Source organism: Sciurus vulgaris (assembly GCF_902686455.1).
Source record: "Sciurus vulgaris genome assembly, chromosome: 11".
In the NCBI taxonomy this organism is placed as follows: domain Eukaryota; kingdom Metazoa; phylum Chordata; class Mammalia; order Rodentia; family Sciuridae; genus Sciurus; species Sciurus vulgaris.
The window spans coordinates 97,721,664-97,737,615 of record NC_136472.1 but is presented as its reverse complement, the minus strand read 5'-3'; the positions used below and the strand labels follow the sequence as shown (position 1 = coordinate 97,737,615).

General features: G+C 37.3%; 1 pseudogene across 1 annotated transcript; it reads right to left on the bottom strand.

Annotated features, from left to right (window-relative positions):
- Positions 1-842: 842 nt before the first annotated feature.
- Positions 843-3,467, bottom strand: LOC306641006 (UDP-glucose 6-dehydrogenase-like; annotated as a pseudogene). Its single transcript has one exon. The product of its transcript is annotated as a UDP-glucose 6-dehydrogenase-like (transcript).
- Positions 3,468-15,952: the final 12,485 nt, after the last annotated feature.

The window sequence follows — 15,952 nt, the reverse complement described above, 5'->3', positions numbered from 1 at the left end:
TTTTGTGATTATTATAAAGAAGAACTTCCTTTACTCTTACATTCTGATCTGCTAAATTGTGAACTGTTGCACTCTGTTCTTGGTTTTGAGTTTCTTAATTTGTTGGTTTTTAAAAGGCTTAAAATGATTGTTTATTTCAGTCAAAGGTGGATTAATAAAAAGTGTTAAGAATCGAAAAAGGAATGTCCGACAGGCAAATTTAATAGATACCTTGCCTATACTGATTTCATTTGCCCAGAGAAGTGCAAGATATGTACCTTCTCACAATCCCCTCAGTTTCTAAGCCACATTGTATCTGATTGCTGGTAGATCATAACACTGAATCTCAACATTACCAGGTCATTCATGAGTCCTTTATAATACTGTAGTCTTGAAATGAAAACCATATACACATAAATGAAAATCATAATCATATACTTATAGACTTTAAAATGTCTAAGTTAAAGTGGTGATTTTAATGTTTAGGCAGATCTGAACTACAATGAAGTGGTCAAATGCTTTTACTTACTTGTGAACTTCAGAGAATAGAAAGATCAGAAGTCATACCAAAGAAATTCAGGCAAGAAGAACATAGACACATGGGGAGAAGAAAATGAAACTGGGTTTGTAATTGGCCAGATTTATTTGTACATAGGATGAAAAGAAAATCATAGGCCAAAACTAATTACAGATTTCAAAGTGGGAGAATAAAAGGTATGTTTACTAGTCCCATAAGTGAGATTGGTTTTTTCTTACCTTTCCTACTTCAGGCCTGGGGAATAAGTTATAAAATCTCAAGTACTACTCTATTTGTTCTGGTTTTCTGCATCTTTCCCAAGTCTTTTTTTTTTTTTTTTGGATGTAGAATGTCTGATTTATATATTTATTATCTGTACAGATGTCTCTGTCCTCATCTTTATATTTGACTCCCTCTTATCGAATTACAAAATGGTTGAGACCTATTATGTTTAACACAGTTTGTACACTCTCAGCAGAGCATGAGCATCAAATGGACATATGACACACTTCAATAATGATCAAACATAAGCCAAAACAACCATTGCAAATATAAAAGTCATCAAGAGACAGAGGATAAAATCGGACAGGAATACATACAAAAATTCTTGTTTTTGAATGATGCTATTTGTAATTTGTAAAATCTTTTCATTTATATATGAGATTATACTGGTTTTCTTAAAGGAAAAAAGGGAAATTAGAATTAAGAATAGAAAAATGCAAAAATAAAGGTAACAAACACTTTTGACTTTTATACTACCAAAGTAATATCAATGAGGCAATCTGACAAATAGGAATAGACCATACTACTGATTTTCTCATCATGTTAAATTTAAAAGAGAGAGAGAGACCTCCTCGAGTTAAAGAGTGTATGGAAATGAATAGCATTGGGTGAAAAAAAAAATGACATGTCTCATTAAAACAAAAGGAACAAAGAACTTTAAAACAGACCATAATCATCAAGGCTGCTTAGCACAGTAATTTCATGGCTTCACAATACACAATGATAAGCACATAAACCAATGCCCAGGAAAACTAGGGTGTCTTTCCCTTTACAATGCCTGTGGACAATCTGTAAAATAAAAGGTGTTTGAAGTTTAATTTTTATTTTACAAAAATTGACACCATTAAAACCAACATGATTATTCTCCATTCATCCAATAACTGAGCTAACAATATAAAAATATGTAAAAAATATTATAGATTCATAATTACCAGATATGCTAATACTCATACGACTAGTATAAATTTGATGATTAAAAAAATAAGTTTGTTTCCCTAAAAACACTTGATTCATTTACCATTTAATATCAGATATTTGCTATCCTGAAGTACCAAAATAATCACAAATAAAAATGGCAATGTCTACACTTTAGGTTTCTTGTTAGGTGGATCCTGAAGACTAAACTTTGGAATTTCACCAGAAGGAGCATATGGAATTCTCTTTGAAGATACCTTCTTGCCAATTGTTTCAATCTGGAAGCCAATGGTTTGTAGTTCATTGTGCAGCCCATCCAGGACACGTCGTCCATCACGTCGTCCATCAAAGATAAAGGCAGGCTTCAGCATTTTTTTTATGAATGCGTTCATAATCCAATTCCTTAAACATGTCCCACTCAGTGCAAATAACAACAGCATGGGCACCATCACACGCTTCATATGGATCCTTGGAAATGGTCACAAGTCGAGACACTTGATCATCCTCTGAAACACCTGGGTGAGAAAGATCCACAACTATTTGTTCCCTGGGTACTTTTGGATCATAGATATGGAGATGTGCACCTTCATCCATCAGATATTTACTAATATATATACTGGAGGATTCTCTTGTATCACCAATGTCCTTTTTGAATGCAAACCCCAAAATTGCTATCTTCTTATCAGTCACTGTATTAAACAGACTATGATCCGAGAAGCAAACCTCCTCCTCTGGTAGTCATTCATGTCTATGACCTGCTGCCAATAACGAGCTACTTCTGGCAAATTCAGAGCCTCACAGAGATAAACCAAATTTAGAACATCCTTTTGGAAGCAGCTCCCACCAAAACCAACACTGGCTTTTAGAAACTTATTTCCAATTCGCTGGTCCATTCCAATGGCTGTTGCTACCTCTTTCACATCAGCTCCTGTTGCTTCACACAGAGCTCTTATGGAGTTAATGCTGCTGATTCTCTGAGCAAGAAAAGCATTTGCTGCCAGCTTCGAAAGCTCTGAAGACCAAGTATTGGTGGTGAGAATCTTTTCCCTGGGAACCCAGTGCTCATACACAGCACACAGCGCCTGCACAGCTCTCTGGCCTTCTGGGGTCTCATCCCCTCCGATTAGTACTCTATCTGGGTTCTTTAGGTCCTTGATTGCGGTTCCTTCTGCCAAGAACTCGGGGTTGGACAGCACCTGTAAATTCAGGTTGGGTTTTGTGTTCGCGTCAAAGATGCGACGAATACTTTCTGCTGCTCGCACTGGGACTGTGCTTTTCTCAGTCACAATTTTGTACCCATTTGAGTTTTACACAATGCGTCTAGCACAAGCCTCAATATACTTCAGATCTGCTGCCCGGCCTTGCCCCATTCCATAGGTTTTTGTTGGCGTGTTCACAGATATGAATACCAGATCAGCTTCTTTGATGGCATCATCGATGTTTGTAGAAAAAAATAGATTTTTTCCTCGACAGGATTCTACCACTTCTTTTAGTCCTGGCTCATAAATAGGAAGAGTAGGAGAATTCCATGCGTTGATTCTTGATTCATTGACATCAACAACTGTTACCCTGTTTTCGGGGCACATGTGAGCAATGACACTACATGTGGGTCCTCCAACATAGCCAGCACCGATGCAGCAGATCTTCTTAATTTGAAACATGACTGTTCGCTTCCAAGCCCCGAGCTCCGCGGACGCTTCTATTCCGAACGCTCGGACAGCACCTTCCTCCCGACCCCGCTGCAGCAGCTTCTGCACGGTGCCCTACTCCGCCTGATCTCCTTCCACCGCACACCCCTCCCTCAGGCTGCCAGCCGCTGCACCCAGAGTCCCGGGCCAGGGCCCGTATTTAAAGGCTTCTGCCCAAGAAGGCGGAGGCTTCATTCCCCCGGAGCCAGGCCCTACTGGACTCTACCCTCAGCCGCTCGTCTGCTCCACCTCCCGCCGCCCCAAGTCTTTAAGAATCATTCCTCTACCTTCTCCTCAAGTATCCAATCTGAGGACACTATTTATTCTTCAATGGGGCACTGAATAATGGAATATTTGATACTCAAAATGGGTTTATGAAGCACACCTTCAAAACGGGATCCTGGCAGTGGATTGCTCATACCTTTAAGAACTCAGAGAAAATCTCCCTACGTGGGGTAATGTGGTCTTGGGATGTCATGTTCACTTCATTGTCATTGGTGGGGCATGGGATGGAAGGCAAGGCAGGGTTGACTTAGTCACTAAGTCCCTTAATCACTAAGTCAACAACTGCAATGGCAATGATTATGGGGTTAGTTGCTGGTGCTCTCATGTCTTAGAAAATAGTTTCTTGCTTTTTTGCAATGGGTTTGCCACCATCACACAGGTGTCATAAAAACCACTGCTAAATCAAAGCCAAAATGGGAGAGGAAAAACTCATATCAACATTGTTGTCATTGGACATGTAGATTTGTGCAAGACTACTCCTACTGGTTGTCTGATCTACAAATGTGGTGAGATAGACAAATGAACCATTGAAAAATTTGAGAAGGAAGCTGCTGAGATGGGTAAGGTCTTCTTCAACTATGCCTGGGTCTTGGATTAAACTGAAAGCTGAGCGTGAGCCTGGCATCATCATTGACATCTCCCTGTGGAAATTTGAGACCAGAAAGTATTATGTGACTATCACTGATGCCCCAGGAAAAGACTTCATCAAAAACATGATTACAGGCACATCTCACACTGAGAAAAGAAAATTGGCTACAACCCTGACAGAGTAGTATTTGTGCCAATTTCTGATTAGAGCCAAGCGCTAATCTTTGTTCAAGGGATGGAAAGTCACCCGTAAAGATGGCAGTGCCAGTGGAACCACACTGCTCGAAGCTTTAGTTGCATCCTGCCACCAACTTGTCCAACTGACAAGCCTTTGCATTTACCCCTCCAGTGGTAATTAGTGATATTGGTACTGTCCCTGTGGGTCAAGTGGAGACTGGAGTTCTCAAGCCTGGCATGGTGGTCACCTTTGCTCCAGTCAATGTCACAACTGAAGTAAAGTCCATTGAAATGCACCATGAATCTCTGAGTGAAGCTCTTCCCGGAGACAATGTGGGCTTCAATGTCAAGAACGTGTCTGTCATAGATGTTTGTAGTGGCAAAGTTGCTGGTAACAGCAAAAACAACCCACCAATGGAAGCATCTGGTTTCACTGCTCAGGTGATTATTCTGAACCACACAGACCAAATCAGTGCAGGCTCCTGTACTGAATTGTCACACAGTTCACATTGCTTGCAAGTTTGCTGAGCTGAAAGAAAAGATTGATCACTGTTCTGATAAGAAGCAGGAAGATGGTCCTAAATTATTGAAATCTGGTGATGCTTCCATTGTTGATATGGTTCCAGGAAGCCCATGTGTGTTGAGAGTTTCTGACTATCTACCTCTGGGTTGTTTTGCTGTTCGTGATATGAGGCAGACAATTGCTGTGGGTGGCATCAAGGCAGTAGACAAGAAGGATGCTGGAGACTGGAAGGTCACCAAATCTGCCCATGAAGCTCAGAAGGCTAAATGAATATTACCCCTAACACCTGCCACCCCAGTCTTAATCAGTGGTGGAAGAACGATCTCAGTACTGTTTGTCTAAATTGGCCATTTAAGTTTAATAGTCAAAGACTGGTTAATGATAACAGTGCATCGTAAAAACTTCAGAAGGAAAGGAGAATGTTTTGTGGACCATTGTTTTTTGTGTGTGGCAGTTTTACGTTATTAGTTTTTAAAACCAGTACTTTTTAGTGGAAACAACTTGACCAAAAATCTGTCACAGAATTTCGAGACACATTAAAACAGAAGTTTTATGAGAGAAAAAAAATAGTTTCTTGAAAGATTTTTATATTACTCAATTTGAGTGTGCCATCTATTTAGACTGGTTGGGACCCTGGCAGGAGAGACTATATTTGTTATAGGTGACAGGGACTATATAATGACTTTTAAAACTATTCAAATGAGAGCTGTCTTAGTTCAGGATACTATGGCAAAATACCATAGGCTGGGTGGCTTATAAACAACTCATGAGGGCTCAGCCTGCATGACCTAATTACCTCTCAAACCTCCCCCACCATGCCATTACATGGGGCATTAGGATTTTAGCATACGTGTTTGCAGGGAGGGAGAGCCAGGGCAGGGAGGGAACAAATCTTCTGATCATTGCAAAAGGAATATATTTTCAAATAAGTTTCTTTAAGCTTTGTTTTTTAAATTTAATAACTACAAGGATGGAAAAGAATTCTATATAAAGTAATAAATAATGTCTGTGATTAAATCCCATAATGCTGATAACTTTATAGAGATTGATTTGATCCTTTCATCTTAATAAGAACCATATTAACTTTTCAAATATGTATGAAAGATGCATATTATGTTATACTATCTCAATTTTAAAGAATTTTCATTGTTCAAACATAAACACACAGTAGTATCAAATAGTAAACAAAATATTTTTAAATAATTTCCTTTAGATGTAATATTCAAAGTCTTCATTGTTCTTGCATAGTTTTAGAGCCTACCCTTAACTGAACTAATAGCACTGAATAGCACTAATTTGCAAAAGTTTCAATTAAGATATTTGGTGACTAAAATGTGATCAAAGAATAATGCACTGAATTTCTAAGATGCTTAGTGCTACTTCTTCAAAGTTGGCAATACACCTACATTGCTAACTATTGCTGGCACTCCATATACTTTTCTTTTATACAGGAATTAGATAAAGAATTTTTTCTATGGAAGAACTGTTAAGAGTTTCAAGCATCTTGGTTTTTTTAATACATTTTTTAAAATGCTGATAGACATTTATTTTATTCATTTATTTTTATGTGGTGCTCATGATCAAACCCAGTGCCTCACACTTGCTAGGCAAGTGCTCTACCACTGAGCCACAACCCCAGCCCAAGCATCTTGTTTTTGATGACTTTTTTATGTATCCGTTTCCAGTAATTTTGAAAATAGCACCACCTCAATAGTTCTTTATTCCTTGAAGAAAACCAACATGTGAGGAGTAAAGTTTTATTATTACAAACACATATTTATCCTGTTGAAATGAAAATTTAATTGGTTGCTCATTTTCTGTTTACCAAATGATTGATTCTTTTTGAAATACTGTCATCATTGTTCATTGGTATAGAAAAGACATGTTATTTATGTTTTTACATAATCGTTCCCACTACTTCTCTTAAAGTTGATATGATGATTTTTCTACAAAATCATATTCTTTACCACATTTTGCAACCACTTGAGCTATTATGCAGTGTAAGACTTCACACATCCATGGCACCTAATGACTAAAGCCAGTAGCGCCTTTCCAAACTTTGTGATGTGCAAAAACACCATACAAATTTCTAAAACGTCCCCCTTGGAAGCAGCATCATGCCCTTGGATTGTTCGCAATAATAACATTATTACAACATTTTCAAAGTATTGAGAAAGATAGATTTGGGGTTATTGAAATAAAGTGTTCTAGTTGATTGCAAATTTAAATACTTTGATAGAAAAATCATCTCAAAGATCTCTTGCAATCTTTTAATTAGTAGTTGTGATCTAACTCCTAATTGGGTTGAACACAGCACCTTTACCTATCTCCTTGAGAAAGACTTTTCAGTCCATACTTTTTCCAAAGACTACTGGCTCACTATCTTAAAAGGCAATCCATTCATTGTTACAGACTTATACTTTTAGAAAGTACTTTCGTGGAGTGAACACAAGTCTTCCCGGAGTGTCCAGGTACAGGGCATAAGGAAACTAGTTAATCTACAGTGCTTCCTGGCTATATTCTTTTGCTTTCTAGAACATGGCTTATTTCATTGACCTTATTTAGGTTATTATTCATGTTCTGGAGAGTCAGACAAATGAGTGGTTTTATGCAAACAGCATCTTTCAAGCTACTTCTTCCTACTTCTTGTACATCTATTTCTTGTGACTCCCCTACATGTGAAACCACAGAACTTTCCTCCAGTTGAATATTATTCGGTGTTACTTTTCCTAGGGCACCAACACAAAATGAGAGCCTGAATTTCAAGCTGTTCTTTCTTCTCTTACCTCCTAATTATCCTATTTACCCAACCTCCCTCTTCAGCCCTCATTCCTTACCCATCCATAGCCATGATTTCACCAACTACCAGCACAATGATGACCCCTGAGTGGATATATCCTGATCAGATTGCTCTCTTTTTATCTACTGTTCACCTGGATAAGTGAGGAATGCGTGCTCAAAACCTAGTTATTTTTTAACTTGATGAATTATTTCATCATCTATTTAGTCATCCCAGGCCCAAATCCTACAAATTGTATGGATCTTCTCAAACTCACAATGTACATCCTTTATTAGTAAATCCTGTTGAAAATCTGTTGGTTGCCCTGCTTTCTCCAACATGAATTGCAGTGCCTTAGTAATAATGATGTTCAGAAAATAAGAGCTACTGTTTTCCAGGAACTATGCTAGACTTCTCACATATATTTTTATTTAGTTTTCACAAAACACTGAAGGAAAATTATATTATTCTTATGTTACCTATGAAGAAACTAAGGCACAAGTAAGTAAAACAATTCTTCAAAGGTCACATAGCAGGCAATAGATGGAGCCAGGATTGAAACTCTGTTCACCATTAAACAATATTCTCTATTTTCAACTTTATCCTCAATTCTCAACATGAGAATTGTTGAAAGTACTTTCCTAGTTTCCCTGCCTCCTCCTGTCTTTCTTCTAATCTCACTTCTACTTTGCTGCCAAAGTAATCTTTCTCAAACACAAATCTGATTGTATGACTCCCATCCTTAAAATCCTCCAGTGTCTCTCCCTTGTATTCTAAGATAATAACCAGACTTCTTGGCTTAGCACACAAGATAATTCATGAGGTGACCTCAGACTGTGACCTGAGTTTGCCTCTCTGGCTTCATCATTCGTCATTTCACCAACAACAAACACACTTCATTCCAGTCACAGAAACAACCTGTAATTCTCCGAATACATCTGTTTAGTACTTCAGAGCTTTTGGAATTGCTTTTAGTCTATCTGGGTCAGCCCCTTCACTCTCTGCCAGGCCTATTTCTTCAAGAGTTGCTCATGTCACTTTCTCTAAGAGGTCTTCCCTGATCATTCTTTTATTTAGATAATTTCATTTTATCCCCTGAAACCCTGTGCTTGTTTCCATTTTTAGGAATGACATTATTTCATTTGCATTCCTCAAAAGCAGACCTCTGAAAGATGGATTCAAGTGTAAGTACAGTAGTTTATTTGAGATGTGCCGGGGACCCTGAGAGAGGAGTGAGGAAGTGACACAGGGAAAGAAATCAGACATAAAGAGTGCACGCTTAACAGCAGGGGATCAGTGGGTCCTACACCCTGCAGGAAACCTTTAGGAAATGGCAATATTTGTTGCTGGTCTGCTACGTTATACTTTACTATTTCCCTTTATTTTCCTGTCTACCTCCCCAACTAGAACAAAAGTAAGTAGTTTGTAGTCACTTCTACATTCCCAGCACTCAGGACGGCAGCTGCCACATGATACATCACATTCTAAAAGGTGGCTAGGTAGAAGAATGACTGATGTGAGTGTTGTCAGAAGTTCAAATCAATCAGAAGTCCCTGGGTCAGGGAGAGAGGAGATTGCAACCTGTCCATGGAGGTTAGGATGGGGACCATCTTTTGACATCTGAAGGTGTTTCCTATTGGTTCAGCTACTGGATTTCCTCCTTATTTGGGAGATTCAATGAAATCAAGTCCCCAAATAACAATGTTATTTATTCATTTATTTCATTTCCACAAATATTTATCAGGCACAATGAAGGCAGTTAGCATGAACTCTCAAAAATTTGTGTCCACTGAGAAGAGGTCTTGTTTGTGATTGTGAATATTTGAGGAATACATGAAATTCTGTGTAAAAGCTTTTCTGTGTGTTTGCACTTTTAAATGTCATCTCTTTAATATATTATTTCAGGAGGACTCATCTGCTGAAGGTGTTAAATGGAAATATTGCTTTGAAAATAACAATGACTCACAGTTGCTTTACAGTTTTACAATTATGATCACAACTAGATTCGGTTATTGTGATAATCCTGTGAGATAGAAAGAGTAGGTATTATGTCTCTACGTATGACAAAAGTGAAGTTCAGGGAGTATAAATCCCTTGACCAACATTATTTGTATAGAAATTAGTGGTCTTGATCCTAAATTTTTCAGAATCTAATGTAGTTCCATTATACAAAAGGTCTTTAATATAATCAACTGACATTACCTCATAAATAGGTACATATATGACTGAAGAAAGAACACATTTACTATCTAAGTATTGTTGAAAATATTCTCTAACCATTTAACAATTACAAGTCTGTTCATGTTGCGAAGATCCTACTCTGACATGAATTTTAACTGCTGAGGCACAGAACAGAATCCAGAGCTCTTTGTTATCTATCTTCTGCCTACTTTTCTGACTCATTTCCAGTTATTTTGTCTCCAAACACACTAGAGTTTAAACACACTAGACAGTTTCCCAAACACAGGATACAATTTAATTTTGCTGTGCTTTTGATCTTCCTCTTGTTGTAAGAGAGAATAACTTTCTTCATTTACTTGGCCTAATGAACCCAAGAATGGACTCAAGTGTCACCTCTTTTCAGTAGCTTTCCTTGACTGACCTCAGCAGAACAAATTGCTCTCTCTACTAAACTCTCGCACCTTATGGAATGTGTCACAGCCCTTATCACATTGTTTCATAGTCATTTTGGTGTTTCTCGTCCTAGTTAAATATAATTCCTTGAGGGCAAAGATGATGTCTTCTTCATCTTTGTATTTTTAGTACTTAGCCTTATCCCTGGCAGGGTCCACTGCTCCAATGATGTCTGTCAAATTAACTGATGATGAGGGGTACCACTTACAAACAACACTGCTCATCAACTGTTAACTTGCTTGAACTTTCTTTGCTCTCTTATTTAATCTTGTTTCCTGACAGATTGTTTTTGCTTTATATTTGCCTCTGGAAAACTGCTAGTCTTGAGTTTATATCTTTATAAATAAGTGCAATTTAGTTTATTATTGAGTGTTTTCTTTTTTATTAGATGATAAAAATTTAGAATATAAATTAATTAAGATTTGTTACTTTAATGACTTTGCTTAAAATTTATGTATTTATTATATCGCAACTATTTTTGAGGATAAATTCCATTATATTTAGAAAAAGTTTCCTTAATGTTAATTCTTGGCATTTCATACATGTCTATCATAATACTTCACAATTCCTTTTCATATATCTTTTCCATCTGAGTGAACATAGAATGGAACTTATCCCCCATGACTTTTTGTTGTTGAATTTTCTGAAACTAGGTCAATTCATCTGTTCTTCCAATTCTTTTTTCCTATCCAGTGTTTCAAATTTTACTTACGTTTTTTATATTAGTTCTCTTTTCACAGTAAGTTTACCAAATTAGAATTGCCACCAAATGCCACAACCATGAAAGTGTTTGGTTTTGCAGAGTAAAAGCAGTGGACTAGAGATGATCAGAGTTAAACCAGTGCATTATTCCTTCACCACACGTGTGAAGTATTGAATCAAGCAATATCAAACTCAACCAGGGAAACAAAAAATTCCCTTACAAACTTAAACCAAGAGAACAGAATAAAGCATTAGTTACACAGGCATGAAACTGAAAAGTTACGAAAGTGATGATGAAGAACCCAGAAATTAGCAAGTACATAAGCCTATCTGTTACTCTTTGGCTAGGGGACAAAAGGAGGAGATGTGTTATGGGGAACCAGGGATAGGGTTTGCAGCAAACACTTGAACTATGTAGTCTGTCTAATGAGGCGGAGCTACAGAGTGGACACAGATGGAGGCAGAGAAGAGAGGCAAAAAAAAAAAAAAAAAAAAAAAAAATCCTGGGTTCTTTCTTTCTTTCACCTTCCTATCTTTTGACAGTGATTCCCAGCATCCAAACTCAGTTGAATGCTAGAAAATAGATTCCGTAGGTGTGACCTTTGCAATGAAGAGAAGGGAAAAGGAACAAAATGAACATGGGATCAAATAGGCAAAGAATTGGCACCCACATTATTTACTAGTTGGAAACTTAATCTACATGCTCCTAACATCTTATGGGTCATTTCAGATTGGGATTTTTGGAGGCAGGAACTGTGATTGGTTGAGATAATGGATTAGCTGTTTGCTAAAGTCTAACAGTTATAATGATATTGTGTTGTGTTTTAGTCTTGTTTTCCAGTAGCCTTTAGGAAGTTGTAAATAATGGATTTTAAAAAGAGTTTCATTGTGATATAATCCACATGCCACATAATGCACCCATTTAAACTGTGCAATATAATATTCTTTTGCATATTCACAGATATGTGCAATTATCACCACAGATTTTAGAACATTTTCATCACCTCAAAAAGAAACCCTGTACTCTTTAGCTATCACCTCTTTATCACTTCCTTCCAGTCTATCCTGCAGCCCTAGGAAGCTCTAATCTACTTTCTATTTCTATCAATTTTCCTATTCTGGATTTTCTTTTTTTTTTAAATTTATTTTTATTGTAAACAAATGGGATACATGTTGTTTCTGTTTGTACATGGAGTAACAGCATACCATTTGCATAATCATACATTTATATAGGGTAATGATGTTTGATTCATTCTGTTATTTTTTCCTTCACCCCCACCACTCCCACCCCTCTTTTCCCTCTATACAGTCCCTCCTTCCTCCATTCTTGCCGCCCTCCCACCCCCCATTATGTGTCATCATCCACTTATCAGTGAGATCATTTGCCTTTTGGATTTTTGAGATTGGCTTAACTCGCTTAGCATGATATTCTCCGATTTCATCCATTTGCCTGCAAATGCCATAATTTTATCATTCTTTATAGCTGAGTAATATTCCACTGTACATATATACCACAGTTTATTTATCCATTCATCAATTGAAGGACATCTAGGTTGGTTCCACAGTCTGGCTATTGTGAATTGAACAGCTATGAACATTGATGTGGCTGTATCTCTGTAGTATGCTGCTTTTAAGTCCTTTGGGTATAGGCTGAGGAGTGGGATAGCTGCGTCAAATGGTGGGTCCATTCCAAGTTTTCTAAGGAACCTCCACACTGCTTTCCAGAGTGGCTGCACTAATTTGCAGCCCCTCCAGCAATGTATGAGTGTACCTTTTCCCCCACATCTTCTCCAACACCTATTGTTGCTTGTATTCTTGATAATCGCCATTCTAATTGGGGTGAGATGGAATCTTAGTGTAGTTTTGATTTGCATTTCTCTTATTACTAAAGATGGTGAACATTTTTTCATATGTTTGTTGATTGCTTGTAGATCTTCTTCTGTGAAGTGTCTGTTCATATCCTTAGCCCATTTGTTGATTGGATTATTTGTATTCTTGGTGTAGAGTTTTTTGAGTTCTTTATAGATTCTGGAAATTAGCACTCTATCTGAAGTATGAGTGGCAAAGATATTCTCCCACTCTGTAGGCTCTCTCTTTGCATTGCTGATAGTTTCCTTTGCTGAGAGAAAGCTTTTTAGTTTGAATCTATCCCAGTTGTTGATTCTTGCTTTTATTTTTTGTGCTATGGGAGTCCTGTTGAGGAAGTCTGATCCTAACCCCACAAGGTGAAGATTCGGACCTACTTTTTCTTCTATAAGATGCAAGGTCTCTGGTCTGATTTTGAGGTCCTTGATCCATCCTATTCTGGATTTTCATATGGATAAATTCACATAATATGCAGTCTTCTGTAATGTCTTTCTTCATTTAAAATAATGTTTATGAGGTACATCCACATTATAGTACGTATCAGGATTTCATTCCTTTTATGACCAAATACTGTTCCATTATATTAATGGGTATTTCACATTGTATTTATTTGTTAGTCTGTTGATTTGGCATGTGGATAATTTTAACCTTTGGCTATTATGAATAATGTTGCTATAAATTTTCATATAGAAGTTTGATGTAGACACACATTTTCATTTCTCTTGGGTATACACCTGAGAGACTGCCAGGTCATGTGTAAAGTCTATTTAATTATTGAAGGAACCACCAGATTGTTCTCCTAAGTTTCTGCATCACTTCACATTTCCCCCAGTGTGTGAGGAGTGTTCCACATTTTCCCTACACCTGTAATTATCTAGCTTTATGATTCTACCTAGAACATGGGGATAATGGATTTTCAGATGAAAGTAAAACTTTACGGTAGAAACTTTGCCTTTGACATGATATATTCCCAAGCAAGGAAAAGAGCAAGAGGTCTGAGATGTTGTCACGTTGAGATCTGCTATTTGAGTGCTGTTATGTGAGAGTGATTGTTCAATATCTGATGTGTTCCATTTTTGAGGTTCAATTGAATTTTGTTCTAGTATTTGAGAGTGTTGGTACTTAAGAGAGTTTTAGCAAGAGTGTATGCCTGAATGTCTACCCTTATTATTATGTACTGTTGATATAAGGGAATATGTTTAATGTATTTAAGTTATGAAGCAAAACAAGTGAACACTCCTGAAACCACTGTCTATTTAACAGATAGAACATTATTGCCTTCACTGATTACCCATTGTCATCTTCTAGATCCCAAACCACTGACTCATTCCCTAAAATTACTACTCTTCAGAATCTTGTAGTTAAAATGAGTGCTCTTAAAAAACATATTTTACTGCATATGTATGTAGCCCTAAACAACATATTGTTCAGTTTGCTTTGAGCTCTGTAAATGTGGTGTTGTCTTATATAAAGTCTTCAGGGACTTTTCATTTCACACCAAATCTTTTTCGCGATCCATCTGTATTGTGGCATATAGTTGAGGTTTATTGTTATTTTGTACAGTAATTGGTTGACTATGCTGTATCATTTCTCCAGTCCTTTATATTTGGGCACTCGGGTAGTTTTTGTTATTGTTTGTTGCTTTTATGAGAAGTGCTGCTATGAACATTCTATACTTTTCTACCAGGTACATAGCAAGAATTCCTCTAGAAAATGGAGTGAAATTTCTGAGTCATAAGGTAAAAGCATATTCAAATGTATATGATAATGCTAAATTACTTTCTAAAGAGTTTGCACCAAATTATTAGAGACGTAGAGGCTTCTACATAAAATATATTTTAACTTACAATAATATTGCCATACTAGCTTTGCTTCATTCTGTACTCGAGAGCACATATTCCATCATTTTATATTCAATGTCCTTATGTTCTCAGCACGTGTCTTGTAAAGAGGATACAGCTGGATTTTTAAAAATCCAAATTGACAGTCTTTATTTATTTATTTTTGAGTGGGGTCTTGCTGTGTTACCCAGCCTGGCTTTGAACTCCTGGGTTTAAGTGATCCTCTTGCTTCAGCCTCCTGAGTTGCTGGGACTGCAGATGTACCACCATGCCCCAGATAATCTCATTTTTTTTCCTTATTTTTTTAATTGTAAACAAATGGGATAGATGTTGTTTCTCTGTTTGTACATGGAGTAAAGGCATACCATTTGTGTAATCATAAATTTACATAGGGTATTGTTGTTTGATTCATTCTGTTATTTTTTCCCATCCGCCCCACCTTTCCCAACCCTCTTTTCCCTCTATACAGTCCTTCCTTCCTCCATTCTTGCCACCCTCCCTAACCCTAACCCTAAACCTAACTCTAAGCCTAACAATGACCCCTGTCACCCCGGAATGATCCGCTTATCAGCGAGATTATTCATCCTTTGGTTTTTTGAGATTGACTTATCTCACTTAGCATATTCTCCAATTTCATCCATTTGCCTGCAAATGCCATAATTTTATCATTCTTTATGGCAGAGTAATATTCCATTGTGTATATATACCACAGTTTCTTTATCCACTCATCAATTGAAGGGCATCTAGGTTGGTTCCACAATCTGGCTATTGTGAATTGAGCAGCTATGAACATTGATGTGGCTGTATCTCTGTAGTATGCTGATTTTAAATTCTTTGGGTATAGGTCAAGGAGTGGGATAGCTGGGTCAAATGGTGGTTCCATTCCAAGCTTTCTGAGGAATGTCCACACTGCTTTCCAGAGTGGCTGCACTAATTTGCAACCCCATCAGCAATCTATGAGTGTACCTTTTTCCCCACATCCTCACCAACACCTATTGTTGCTTGTATTCTTGATAATCGCCATTCTAATTGGGGTGAGATGGAATCTTAGGGTAGTATTGATTTGCATTTCGCTTATTACTAGAGACGTTGAACATTTTTTCATATATCTGTTGATTGCTTGTACATCTTCTTCTGTGAAGTGTCTGTTCATTTCCCTAGACCATTTGTTGATTG